The following is a 15,851-nucleotide window of genomic DNA, read 5'->3' as shown; positions in this document are numbered from 1 at the left end:
ACGCACACCAGGTAAATGTAATTAAATGTAACCAGGTAATCAATTAAATCATCCTATAGGATATAAATATTCGATGAGTGCATGTTCACGTTACACTGTGTGACTTGTTCGTTGTTGTAATGTAATCACTTATCGGGGGGTTTTATTCGCGACGGACACTTATGCGAGGTGGAGTTTTAACACGCGGAGGTTACTTGCGGACAGCTCTAAAGAGCCTAAGCCTTGCAGTGGTCCGTCGGATCCTCAGATCTTAAGGGTTGCATTTTAATGGACTTTTCTTTTAGTTCAGTAAGCGATAGCCCGTTCGGGGTCGAGTTGAACACACATCAAAGTCTGTGGTCGGAAAGAGCTTTTTTATTGTGGTCAAGACTGGTTTTATAACCAGTGAATAATCGGAAATAATCGTTAGTATACTTTTGGTAATCGATTCTTTTGGTTAGTTCTTAACGTTAGAATGAGACAGACAGTTGGGACTTGTAAACTTGGTTCTATGTAAATATAATTAACTGACGATTCCGCGATGGTACGTACTACTGGTAGCTGGTAGTTACTGGTTGTTTATCTTGACACTTGCGTACCGGCAGGTGTGTTGCATTATGCTTGTTGATTATTGAACGTTTACGTTTACGTTGACTATTGATTGAACTGTTTTTGTTTTGAATGGAATGGAATGCAATGTTTTGTTTTGATGTGAGTTGTGTATGTTGGGTACGTATAGTACAAACTATTGAAAAATTGAAAGTAATGAACCTATGTTTTACCAGAATTCTCGCTTCGTGATTGGTTGTTGGAAATGACGTCATCAAAGTAGAAACGCGTTTTCACGCTTCGGCTTATAATTCAGTCAAGTTTCAATAGATTTCCAAAATATTTACGCCAATTGATCGGGAAATCGATTGAAAATATTGAAAATATAGAAAACTATTGATTTTGTTTTTGAAAATGAATTTGAAAAATTGTTGTTTTTGAATTGATTTTGAAAATTTGAATTATTTTCATATTTTTGCCTTCCCTCGTCAGTGCTTCCCTAGCACGGATGACAGAAATATATACGATATAAGCTATGGGTTAAGCTTCCTTATGATTGTATTTAATTTACGCCCTATAGAATCCGATCGAAAATTGTTGAGCTTCAGCTGTTGCTGCTTCCCACGGATAAGGCAACGAAGACATGCAAATTCACCAAGCGAGGTGTTGGAGCTGGAGCACTCAATGATCGCTGCCGTGATGGAATATCTGGCAACAGGAGTTCTGGAATTGGGAGAACAAATGCTGCTCGTGACAACGAAACGATCAGAATTATCGTCACTTGCAGCTGGCCATCCGCAACAACGAAGAGTTGAACAAATTGCTGTCCCGTGTCACCGCTGCTATGAGAAGTGTCTTTTCGAACATTCAAACTGTTTTGTTGCTGCCCAAGAAGACGGAAAAGAAGGCTTAAATTTCCAGCATATCACGTTGAAAAACCGTTCTTTTAAGAACGAAACATTTGTTCATGAAGATTTGAGGAATTTTCACTCACAGATTTAAATTCTATTTAACTTAGATTGATCTGATTATTCGCTTCTTTGCAATAATTTTAACCGATCACCTCGCGCTGCTGTTCGCTTGTTGCTGCTGGACGCTGGTTGCAGCCAACAAATATACTAGCTCCAAGTAAATGTGTTCGGTCAAGCGTCAAAATAAATGAAATTGGATTTAATCAAATGAAAGAGTTTTAGTAACATCTTTTGCATCTTAGCAACACAAATTTATCCATACAGTAATAATACGTAGCGTAATTTTTCTTTGGCAGCAAAAGGCGAACGGTTTACTGGTAGCTTTGCTCTTTTGTTCAGACTGAAATTGAAATGCTCTATTTTTTATTTCACGTAGATGATAGAATGAAGAACCAAGAAAAATGGGCGTTGCTTGTCGCTTGCTCTGGTACATAATACGTGGTAAGCCGGCGAACAGCATTATTCAAACGCTAGCTAAGCTAGTGCCAACATCGTTTGCCAGGCAAACGGAAGTCACGTACGACTCGTGCACGTGTTCATTGGCGGCTGACCGTGTGTTGGAGCTGAAGCACTCATTTCGCTGCCGTGATGGACTATCTGGCGACAGGAGTTCTAGAATTGGGAGGACATATGCTGTTCGCGACAACGAAACGATCAGAATTATCGTCACTTGCAGCTGGCCATCCGCAACAACGAAGAGTTGAACAAATTGCTGTCCCGTGTCACCGCTGCTCTGAGAAGTGTCTTTTCGAACATTCAAACTGTTTTGTTGCTGCCCAAGAAGACGGAAAAGAAGGTTTAAATTTCCAGCATATAACGTTGAAAAACCGTTCTTTAAAGAACGAAACATTTGTTCATGAAGATTTGAGGAATTTTCACTCACAGATTTAAATTCTATTTAACTTAGATTGATCTGATTATTCGCTTCTTTGCAATAATTTTAACCGATCACCTCGCGCTGCTGTTCGCTTGTTGCTGCTGGACGCTGGTTGCAGCCAACAAATATACTAGCTCCAAGTAAATGTGTTCGGTCAAGCGTCAAAATAAGGCGTGGTACACAAATTACGTAACGCAAAAAAATCGGTTTTTTGACCCCCTCCCTCCCCTATGTAACATTAAGTAACGCTTGGCATAACCCCCCCCATTAAATTACGTAACGTTAACCAAACCTCCCCCCCCCCCGTACCTCAACATTCAATAAAAATGTCTTGAACCGCAAATTTTTTTAATTTTTAAGAAATTCAACCAGATTAGCAAGATTGGCAAATTAGCAAGCTCATTTTAAAAACTACAATCAGGCATCGGCCCATGTTAAGCTGAAATGGTAAAAAAAGCAAAGCCATGGATATAAACGTCCTGTTGAGAACTTGACCCTTTTTTATCGACAGACTTCGCAGCCGGCTATTAGAGTACATGACAATTACGGGGCTAGTGCAACGATTCTACTGGCCCTATAGTAGCACTTCCCAGCCGAGATTCTAACATGTGACGGCTTGTTAGGCCAGCATCTTACCCCGAAGCAAACTGGGCAGCCTGAAATGGTCTTCAACCGTAATAACTGGAAATTTAGTAGGATTATCTTCATCAGCTACAAACCATAATTTTATATCATAATTTTCATTAGTATAAACCGATTCACTGTTTTCTACCTACAACACGTCCTTTCCTCATTTGGCAACTGCCTTTTTGGTATTCATATATTTGTTACGTAACTATTCTCATGACTCCCCCTCCCCCCTATGTAACAACAAGTAACGCTAACTCGACCTCCCTAGTGATGTCCGATTTTCTCAGTTAATCGATTAACGAGTAATCGAATATTTTTTTTATCAATTGTTATTCGACACGATTAATCGTCTGTGATTAATCGGGTAATCGACGAAACTTCGATTACTCGTTGTGTATACTGCCACTAGTCGCATGACAGTCCCATTTATATAGGAAACTCCATAGAAAATGGGACTGTTATGCGAGTAGCGGCAGTATAGGTGGTGGATAAAGCGTAGTAAAAATCGAACACCGTTGCATTGTAACTCTCTTGCTGTTGATAGATTTGAGATTGTTGACGGCAGATGGTTTCCAGTATTTTTAGATAAAAATTCATTGAAATCCTGGTTTTAATTTGTAAAATCATTTTCAATGAAAATAACTTTTTATCTGTATGTTGGATAACTCATCCAACAAAGCTGGTGAGACCAACTTGGGGGTGTATTATTTGGAACTCTAAATCAACAAAGTCCGTTGTGGGAGAATTTCACTTACCTACTTACGTCTTGTATTACGTGCTTCATTGGATAGCAACAGCTTATAAGTATCGTTCAAGCATGAAAATGGTATCCTCGCTTTAGTTATTACTGACCTGTCCTGTAAAAACAAATTGTATCTGTATACTGAGAAGCAGTTTAGTACGCCGTAGTTGTCGAAATGAATTTTCAAAAAAGCTTTGGCTCAAATCAAATACAGCAATGATTCGTTTGCTTAAGGATTCGTTAATTGGGCGGTTCGTTAGTCGAAAAATCAACTATAGGCTATGCTCCAACCAAAAAGCAAAACACATTCACATGTACGCGTACCCGTGTGACTATGAGAATGAAAAAAAAGTTATTTCAAATAATAGCACAGAAACCGGAAACCAGCGGGACCAACCAACAGAACTAATATTTTAAAAATGATTCACGATGACAAATGTAAAAAGAGATATTTGAACCTTTTCGTTCTCATGCGAAATCCCACGCATGCGAATTCGATTAGTCTCTGTTTGCCTTGCCAAAGAGAGTTTTAAGTTTGTTCGCACTTCACTTAAGGGCAGAGATGCCAATGTTCCTGATTTTTCAGGATTATCCAGATTTTTTAGTGTATTTCCTGATATCCTGACAAGTCGCTCTTTTATCCTGATTTTGGGAAAAAAATACTGATTTTTCCTGATTTTTATACATTTGAACTAAAAACCTGTAGAAACTTAACCCACGCTTCTCTACTCTCCAGCGTTATGCTCTAAAGGAGTTTATCTTTATTTTTCTATAACTCTTTACTTTGTAATCACTTTCCTTTAGTTGCCGAAATTCAACCCTGCGAAGATGAAACTAGAAACGTCAATGTCGTCCTAACCCATTACTCGCGACGTTGTATGTTGTACAACACCTGTGAAACGTTAACTTTAACTCGGTATAGGAATCTATCTCGGAACTCTGGCAATAAACAAAATCACTGTTTCCAGTCAGGTTCATCTGCAGACCAAGATCTTTCAATCGATAGACAAGGTTTAATAAGTTTTTCGTCATGTGGCGTTAGTATACGAGTGAATTTCGTTCTGTTTTACCTTGCCTATGAATCAATGTAGGCGCAAGTGACGAAAGGTTAAGGACGTCCTTTTCATTCCCAATTTCGTGTATTTGCGACTGTGGTAGATAGTCAATGCATAAGCAGCAATGTGAGAGAATTTTTAGTATGAAAATTTGTACATATTGCTTTCCTAAAAAAATTGAAACAAAAATCCTGAATTATCCTGATTTTTATTTCCTTTGCATCCTGAGTTCTGAGAAAAAATGTTGGCATCTCTGCTTAAGGGCCAAACCACCTGTTGTCGCGAGCAACATTTACTTTGGCTAAAGATGGTCTTAGCCGGTGGTTTTGGTTGTTGCCCCAAAGTCTTTTTCCGACTAGGTCGTACTCCGAAATTGGATGTGATATTCACTCGTGCTTATCGTGCTGATTCACTTCACTGTAGGAAACTGTTCCCAGGAAAACTTAACTTTATTGAAAAAAGTTACAATTGTCGTCTTAAAGCTACGCGTTGAATAATCGATGGATACTTATGTAAAGCATCCCAGAAAAATTGACTTATATACTATGTCCCTTTAGATACCAGACTTTTCTTCGAATATCCATAATTTTCATTTATTTTCCTTCTGTAGTCTAACGGGCGCTTATTCTACAACACTATAATTGTTTGAACACTGCTCATTGCGTCCTAACGATAAAAAGAGAAAGAAATTCTAAATGCGACAAATGGGAGTGGCTTAATCTTTCATGCCCTAAACAAATAGTCTAATCAGTAAATAATCCATGCGCGAGATGGTTTTTCAGATTCCTTTTCATATTCTGATTTTCCTACTCCTGAACAGATGGATCGTTCTGCTGGCATGTTTATTTGATTACATCGTTGGCGCGTCTAGCTAAGTAGCTTGTTTGCTCTACCTCTAGAAGCGATAATGCCTACAGCTAAGTTATTTATTTTTATCATTCTGCTCTAGCAGCGACACCACCCCATCGGCAGGCAACCATGTTTTCGCTGCCAACATCTCGTGTGTGCGAAAATGAGATAGCATGTCAGCACTGCGTTTCACTCAACTGCCAATAGTCTGATTTGGGCCCGCTGTCAAATTTTGAGCCCAGGACATGCTGTCGCTGACGTTCACTGCATCTCGTTATAGAGAAGGGGAGGGTTAAACAGAATGCTGCATCAGCGCGTCCGTCAGCGTTATTCTGACAGTTTCCCAATGGGTTTACTGTCAAATTGACGCTGACGGGTGCGTTGATGCGGCATTCTGTTTGGGCCTTTACACGGAATCTTTATGCCGAGTTGTCAAGATCGTCAAAAGTATAGTTACTATATATATAGTTCGGCGGATACAAAAATCGGGAGCCAAATAAACGTCAAAAGCGTTATCCAAAATTCGGATTGTGGGACTAATATTAATAAACAATCTGTAACGGACGCATCTAATTAAACGTTTATTAGATTATTTAATCAAATCCCAGATTCATTTTATTTTCTGTAACTAAAGAAGGTTTTGAAATGTAGGTTCATAAATCGTGTATTTTCAGTACCTGCGTGTACGAATTGTAGAAAGATTAGAAGAAAGGATCAACAAAACAAACCATAATCCAAAACCAGGTATCTGAGCAAGACCCCTTTGGTGATTAGGCTTCATAGGTAGTTACCGTGTGCCACGTGTATATGCACTTACCATGTTTATCAGGCAGGGTCCGAACACACTTTACACTCGCCTCAGGTAGCGTCAAAGATAAGCCGGGAGAAAGTAACCTTTGTTTTGACTAGCGGAAGGAACAGGCAGAGTAAATCATTCGTATTGTCCATTAGGTCAGATTGTCCACGCCCTTTAAGAATAAATGCACGAAAATGGAAATACCAGCCAACCAGGTACAGTTAGGAAATCAGGCAGTAAATAATTTCCCACTTTTCTATCTCTTTTCACCACACCTGGTTCAAATGATTTGAATTTGTATCGAAAGATAGGAAAACCCAAAGTTATCACTTTCACTCCAATTAGCCATAAGGATTTAGAATAATTGAATTTACCTGTAACTACGTATAAATAGATCAGATTTACGAAAAACTAAACTAGTGCAAACCCAAAAAAAAAAAAAAGGAGCCGACCTCCGAGCCAGCCAGCCGTAACATTTTGGTGGCTCCAGAGAGGAATCGACCTCCGAGCCATCGATAACACTTTGGTGGCTGACCAAGAACCTCTGGCCAGCCGTTATATTTTGGTGGCTCCAGAGAGGAAGTGCTCACATTTTTTTAAAAAAAGACCAGGAAGGACGAAAGACTCCCCTGGCAAGATCAGCACGATTTTTAAGGAAGTGCTCACATTTTTTTAAAAAGACCAGGAAGGACGAAAGACTCCCCTGGCAAGATCAGCACGACTTTTAAGGAAGTGCTCACATTTTTTAAAAAAAACCAGGAAGGACGAAAGACTCCCCTGGCAAGATCAGCACGATTTTTAAGGAAGTGCTCACATTTTTTAAAAAGACCAGGAAAGACGAAAGACTCCCCTGGCAAGATCAGCAAAATTTTTAAGGAAGTGCTCACATTTTTTAAAAAAAGACCAGGAAGAACGAAAGATTCCCCTGGCAAGATCAGCACGATTTTTAAGGAAGTGCTCACATTTTTACCTTTGTTATACTATAACAAAGGTTTAGGAATTGGTCGAAAAACACGAAATTGATCCGAGGCCCGGAGGGCCGAGCCACATATACCAATCGACAGGGTTCGACGAACTGAGCAATGTCTGTGTGTGTGTGTGTGTGTATGTGTGTATGTATGTGCGGAGCGCAACTTTTCTATCGCCTGTTTCTCGGAGATGGCTGAACCGATTTGTTCGCTATTACTTTTGTTTGAAAGGTATTATTGCCTAGTATATCACAATTGAATTGTTTCGAGGTCCGACATTTCGTTTAAAAGTTATAAGTAAAAAAGTAAAAATTACGTGACACGATTTTCTCCGTACCCAAATGACCGATTTCAACGATCTTGGTATCGAATGAAAGCTCTTGTTAACACTAAATTTTTCGGATAAATTTTATTGAAAACAAACAATCAGTTTAAAAGTTATGCTTAAAAAACCTGTTTTGACAAGGTAATAATTATCGCCTGTTTCATAGAAATGACTAAAGCGATTTAGACGCTATTAGCCTCATTTGACAGGTAACATAACCTAATAGATCACTATTGATTTGTTTTTTGATTGGACGTTTAATTTGAGAGTTATGATCAATTGAATACAACACATTAAAATTTACAATAATTTATTACGATTTCATCTAAGATGATTTATGTAGTTTGAATTATTTTGGCATCAAATTAGAGATTTTAATGCTACAAATATATCTGCAAAATTTCAGAAGAATCGGTTTCAAAATCAAAAGATCAAAAGATATTAACCCTCCAACACTCGCGCCGACTTTTGTAATTCGGTTACTCGTGCGCACAATGGTCCAAAGCCAAAAAGACATGCGCATTAGAATTTTGACTGGGAAAACTTGGTTTTAGGTTTATGGAACCTTCGGAAGAATTTCTTGAAATTGAAAGTTCTATCGTCTGGTGCAATTTAAATTTTGATTAATCCCCCTATAAGTGAAATAAAAAAATTATTTTTCTTCAGTTTCAATATAACACATTGATGTGTTCTGCAAAGTTTTAGAGCATATTATTACAAGAAATTTTGTTGAATACAGTAACCTTCTATCTATTAAGCGAAGAGAGAAAAATCTTATTCATTGTATATGAATTTGTAAGATCAGTTTTTTCAATTTTAGCTCTTTTTGTAATTGTTGCATTCCTTTTTCATGTATTACAAAATTGTATAAATAGTAAAAATACACAACTTTGATTAATATAGTATACCTCTATGTTTGTTTGTTTAGGTACTGTAAAACTTTGATTTAAAAAAAGCCTTTATTTTGACCCCGAATCACTCGACTGCCAACAGATACATTTTAAACAGTTTATATTTGCTAATTATGTTGCTGCATACAGACACCATTTTTACATATGAAGAAACGAGAGAAACTTCCAGGGCCAATCGCGGTACAATTCACATGCTGATTGCTTCGTTTCTGTGATGTCAGTTTATGCTGATCTATTTGCCCAACAATTTAAAGTATTAATGCATAATTATGACATTTTGCTCATAACAAGGTAATTGAAGAACATACGTTAGTTAAGCAGAGATTTGTAACTTTCTAACAATATGGCATTCAAAAACCTACACGTGTTGTACAAAATGCAACAGCGTGAGTAATCGAAGTTTAATAGAAATTGATGAAATTTATTCAAGAAAACTTTATTGATGTCAATCAAAAATAATGGCGTTACAGAAATTTATGCGTAGTTCAAAAACCTATGAACTAGACTTTTACTACGCAATGTATATGTTAAAGAATAATATTTCCTCTTACAACTTGCTTTTACTTGCACTTACTCAAATTAGAAACAACCAGCTTACCCTTACTCAGTAATTTCATGAAAAAAGGATCTATCAAAATTTATAGGTGCTGCTATTTTGTTCAAATTTTGTAAACTTATTAAATTTCCAAAAATTTAATGAAAACCAACGCACCACGCAACGTTAACCAATAGATGAATTATGTTTCGAAGACGTGTCGATTTCTATCTCAAATAGCAAGTAAGACCGTATAACAAAGGTTCCTTTCACCACTAGGTGGATTAAATCGGGTTTTTAAAAAAAGACCAGGAAGGACGAAAGACTCCCCTGGCAAGATCAGCACGATTTCTAAAGACCAGCAAGGACCAAGAAATTCCCCTGGCAAGGTCAATGCGTTCAGAGAGGAGGTTTGACATTTAAAGACCAGGAAGGACGGACGAGATTCCCCTGGCAAGTATTATCAGTCAGCACGATAAAATCCTGTAGCACTTTAGAAAGGAGAGTGCCTACATTTTTTAAAAGACCAGGAAGGAGGAAAGAGATTCCCCTGGCAAGACAAGCACGGTTAAAGGAAACCTAGCAAACCGCTAACGGATACCACTAAAAGGCCTGCAGAACTTGGAATCGATTTTGGGTATTCCACTGCAGCGGCCACATTTGGACATTGATCGGAACTAAAAGGAGGACCGACATGTAAATTATAAGGTAAAGTCAAGAGGACATGGGCCACTAAGTATTGGAAACACTACCAAGGTTCGCCAAGGACGGTCAAAGTTTTCACCATTACCGATCATAGGGATCGAAACTATTACTAGCAGGATTAGGAGTAAAGGCAAATTCCCCTGTAAAGTAACACGTCAACAGAAGTTATGGATTTCTTCATGAAAAACCCCAACGGCAGGTGTCGTTTATGTACTGGAAAGGACATCACGGACAGCATGGTCCAATGTGATGAGTGCGACAGGTATTTCCACCTGGTTTGCGCACAATTAATAAATATGCCAACCGATGAAGGACGCTGGATCTGTATCAAATGTGCATTAATTGAAGGCCTACGTTCGAGCCGAGAGCTCGTTGGAGGTGGACGTGCTGTCTGCATCGTCGTGTTTAGATGTGTCGTTAGTCGCGAAGACGGGGAATTAAAGTGCCGCTGTGGTATGCCAAGTGTTCGCGAAAACGTAATCTAAAATTTCGCGCGTTAAAGTGTTTTCGTAACGCGCCCCAAAATAGAATCAGAATGTTCTGATTTCTATCAAACGAAAGCTACCGCCATCAGTGCGGGGCTTTTTATTGTGTTCTCAGTGTGCTCCATATTGCCGCTAAAGGCAAATTGTGTTGTGTTAGTGCCTCTCGCAAATCTCTCAATCAAGTGATCTTATATGGTCAAAAGCACCAAAAGTGCCGATAAAGTGTATTCAAAGGGCAAATTATTGAATACTAATTTCAGGATACTAAAGCAAATACATTTTTGCAGTGTTTTTCTGGTGGTCGAAATTAAATCAAAAAGAGTAACAAATCTTGCGTGACGGAAATCGCAATGGTGTAGTATGGAACGGCGCGTCATAACAGTAGTAAGTAGATGGCATGTTGTTTTACTTACGCACCAGTGCGAATTGTCCGTTCACATAGAGATGGTTGCTCTGAATGGTAAGATTTCCTAAATAGGGGTAAGGATTATAAATTATCCCAGGATAGTAAGTATGTCTACCCCTCCAATTCACCAATTCAGGTAAATTATAACCTTTTCATATTCCGACGGGTACTCGTCATAAATAAAAATATGAATTGTAATTGCTCATTAGCATTGTTTTTTGAACACCCCCACTTGAGTCACACAAGCGCATGCGCACTCAGTCTCATTAGGGCTAGTAAAGAAAAACGGTTTCTTCGGCAACTCTACACCTACTACCGTGCCACTTCTTAGTAGTGTGGCACGCTGTACACACAAGATAAATGTGTGATTCTCCCGGGGCGACCTGCAGACTCAACTCTGCTGGAACCCCTCTGGATTAGTATGCATTTATCTATCGCTCTTTTTTGCTCCATCTGACAACGTGATCAGTTCAGCTGTGCGAACAACATCGGATGAATGCAAGCGAACGGTTCGCTTGTATCGGACGGTGTCTGACGAAGCGGCTCTTGCTGGCAGCTTTGTTAGTGAGGGGAAGTGCTTCAATTGTTACTACTGTCCCATTTCTCCACGGCGCGCGGCAGTGAAACAATACTGCGTTCGAACTGAACAGAGAACGAAGAACGTGCATGTTCTAGTTCGATACGGTTCAATTCGTCCGCAAACGAACAATGCGTGAATATGGCATTTACCGTACAGGTAACTCCACTAGCAGTAGTGACAGTGCTCTTTCATCTTATCAGCTGATTGACTATACTAACAGACATATTAGGGGTGTTCGCATAGCGCTTGCTGTGTTGCGTAAACGGTGTATTCCGTGTGTGCACTGCCGCTATTCGCATTACAGTCCCAGTTTCTATGGAGTTGGAGCTGTTATGCGAGTAGCGGCAGTATAGACATGCATACGCAATATAGCTGGCGCTACGTGAATACCCCTATTCTGTTTGCTATGTCTTTCAGTGATTTTGGGGTAAGAAGTGTAAATGCTGCTCAGCGGTGGATATCAACCTTGTAACAAGGTGGCAAAATTTCTTTTGCAACACCTGAAGAAGTTAAATTGCAGTGTACTTGTCAGATCACTGACCAGTCGCTGCATACTTAAGGTTCAAACATGCATAATTGATTTGTGGAATTTCGAGGGCGGTTCTCATGCTCGGAATATGGGGGGTGTTCGGGGAAAGTTATCATTTTGTTCTTTGCATCTGTCAGAACACCATGATAAATTTTCGTGAACATATCTTTGGTTTTTGAGCGCGGAAACTGCTTTTGAAATTTCCTGGAGTTCATGATGCGTGTTTGAACCTTAATTATCACATGGCTATGATTCAGCTTGCTGAATCTTTTATTGTGTTTTATGTGAATCCAGCTACGGTACACGTAGTTATATCACCGTATCACGTAATTTGCAACTGTCTTGCAGTAGTACAATTACGTCAGAAGATCTTCGGATCTTACATCTTAAATGAATCAAATTTCAGGAAACTGACATTGCGAGACATTTTGATGTTTCTTACCGAAACCGGTATTGAGCTAATGTGCTCTTATTTATCATGTGTATACCCCCCAGGGGTGTACTATTGATAATATACCTACCAAGGATTACAGCACCCCCTCGGGGGTACAGTAATCGCTAGGTATCTATGTGTTTTGTGTTTGTAAAATCCTCTATCCACCCCTTCCTATTCCTTCAGTTTTCCTTCCCGTCCTCATCAGGTAAATGATGACACGGGCAAGATGGGCAAGGTACAAATCTTCCACACGATTGTGAAGAACGTGCTGCTCGAGCCACAAATGCTGATACCTGATAACACGTCAACAGAAGTTATGGATTTCTTCATGAAAAACCCCAACGGCAGGTGTCGTTTATGTACTGGAAAGGATATCACGGACAGCATGGTCCAATGTGATGAGTGCGACAGGTATTTCCACCTGGTTTGCGCACAATTAATAAATATGCCAACCGATGAAGGACGCTGGATCTGTATCAAATGTGCATTAATTGAAGGCCTACGTGGCAAGTTGCAAAAAGAAGCAACGCAGCTGAAATCTAACGATTGTAAATCGAGGATTCCTGAAAACCATAGAAATGGTATGGGGGAATTAATGAGTTCATCTAAGGAAAACAAAGTTGAACCAACGGACGATATGAGTTTCGCAAATGAAACACAAGTTCCAGAAGAAAACTGGACAACCAAAGAACGACAAAGGCTGATACAAAATAACATAGAAACGACCGAGGAAGGTACGTTCGATCCTGAAAGTACGGATCAAGAACTGAAGTATTTTGGAGGATGCTTCGAAACAATTAAAGCAGCTAACCGACTCAGTGAAGCTGCAGTTTTTGAGAAAAAGCAGATTCTAATGGATCTGTCTACATGTAGTGCAACAATCTTAACGGATTGTTCGAATGCTTTGGATGATCTAGTTTCGGACATCAATGCATCAAAGAATTATTGCTATTTAGATGATCCTCAATTAGTAGAGGAAATTATCAGCAAATTATCCCTTAGTTTACAAATCACGTGGGCTAAGGAAACTAAAGGAAACGAAGTCAAGAACTTGAGCGAATTAAACGATTGGTTGAAACCACAAGTTGAAATGCAAAGTATGCGGCGTACAAGGCAACCGCCAAAACATTTTCATCCTCGCCTAAGAAGGAACACCGAAGATAGAGCGACAGTAATATGCTCGAATAATCAAGAAACCATAGATTGTCTCAGTTTTAATAAAATAAGTCCGCCGGATAGAGACAAAGACATTTTTGGAATTGTAAGGGATAAACTTGCAATTAAGCAACAGATCGAAGTCGGTGAGAAGACGACTATCTGTAAAAACTCACAAGGAGTTCACACTCTCACTAAGGAAAGTGTGGTAAATAATAAAACGAAGAGCATGGCAATAAAACAAGTTGTTTGCCTAAATAAACGTAAAATCGTTGATAGCTTGTCTACGAACTCTCAAAAGACATGCACTGGAATTTGGAGCTTTGAAAAGGGAAACAAAATTAAAAGACCGTTTGTTAAAATTGATAATAATAAACATTCTGGTAAAGCTCAAAAGCAAAAAGAGATTGCTTCAGAAAAAGTTCACGAGGAAAAAGTCTCAAAAATTTTGATTTCTAAAAAAGAGAAAGAATTCTCAAAGATTCCAGCTGAATGTAACACATCTAGTTCATTCTCGGTTTTATTGAAATGCCAAAAGGCAGAAACAACATTAATTTCAGCGGATACTGAGTGTTCGCCTAAATTAATTGAAGGACTGACGCGTCCACCAGAAACCAGCAACAATAATATTGATTCTGTCTTGGAAATCAGAAAGGTTACGGATCATGCCGTAGACCAGGAGAACAAACGGAAGATCGATTCTCCAAAATTAACACTGAGCTCTCAGAAGAGAGATAAATGTATTTATAATCCTAAGAATGAACAGGATAAAGTCGACAAGAAATGTCAAGCGGATCGAAAATCTACATATGATGTTAAGAAGACAGCCATAGTTTCACGGGAAAATAAAATAACTTTGCCTCCAGATAAGTCAACGTCATTGCATGATTTATCATCGGAAAACAATATTAATACTTTACCTTTAACATCACAGTTGGCGAACACAAAGTTGGAGAATAGAAATGGCAAGTTGTCGCCAGAATTACTGGAAGAAACGGATTATTTGGATTTCAGTAGTAATTCGATTATTTCTGTCGTGGAAAGTCCCCCGACTAAATTATGCTACGAGAAGACGTTGGATGTATACAGGGAAACATCAATTATTCCCTTGGATCCTGAAGTCGAACACAACGATATAAGTATTGGAAAAATCAAAAGCACTGAATTGCCAGTTAAGAGGTATTTGTTATCATCGGAAGGCCAGAATAAACAAAAACATGTAATGCAACGATCGAAATTTACTGAGAAAATAAAACGTGTAGAGATTTTAAGGATACCTAGATCTATTGAAAGTTCAACAAAGACTTTTACGGTTTATCAGTATGTCGAAGAAGCACTACCTCTTAGAATACAAACGAAGCAAATAGCAGTAGATACTAGAGACGATTTGGATTCATCATTACAAGCAGCGGTAATCGACTCAATAGTATCAGAATCGATTGAGTTTGGAATACCAATAGGCGCTCGAATACAGTCAATATCTTCGTTAGTGAAAACCTAGACACTCCAATTAGAGATCATTTGAGTCAGTTACCACGGGAGAGTGTTGTTTACAAAAGCACGAAGAATATTATCATGAAATTGAAATATTTCTACGGTTCGAAATTTGCTAAAAGGCCGCCGGATAAATGGCCAAATGGGTTACAATGTGTAACATATGCAGTCAATTCACTTCACAAAACTGGTCTAATGGCCAAACAAAAAGAGTTATTTTCAAACTGCGACGAACTTCAAAGATCAGTCGAGATGAATGACACAGAATTGTTTGAAATAGAAAATGGTTTAAGTATGAACGGCAATGAAACATTAATATCTCATGAAACTAAAGCAATCGAAGGAAAATATATGTTAGAAGCACAACAAACGGGTACGACATTCTGGAGTCGTTTTAAAAAGAAATACATTCCAAATTGTGTTACCAGAAATAAATCGAACAAGACGGGAAAACCGTTTCGGATGAACAACTTAAAGAATAGCGTTACAATCGACTCACGTGACAGTAAAACTGTGGTAGTCGACAACACAAAGGATAGCCAATTTCATAGTGTTGAAATTAAAATGAATGAAGAAGTTTCAACGCATTCTATATCTAAGGTAACTTATGACAATATTAAAAGAGAAAACAGACTGACAGAGGATTCGGATAAAGCCGATCTATCTGGTACAGAATCATTGCACCATCAGACTAACGGAATGATGGAAAATAGAAAAGGAAGTTTTCGCATATTCTTTTATAACTGGAAAAAACGACAGAAACAACTGCAAATTAAACCATCAGAGTTTAATCGGAAACATTATAAAAGAACGACGCATTAAAATTTGCATAACGGAAAGAACATCAAATAAATTAAATAATCATCTTTAAGAG

This window comes from Sabethes cyaneus, chromosome 1, assembly GCF_943734655.1.
Source record: "Sabethes cyaneus chromosome 1, idSabCyanKW18_F2, whole genome shotgun sequence".
Lineage (NCBI taxonomy): Eukaryota > Metazoa > Arthropoda > Insecta > Diptera > Culicidae > Sabethes > Sabethes cyaneus.
Note: the sequence above shows the minus strand (reverse complement) of the source record.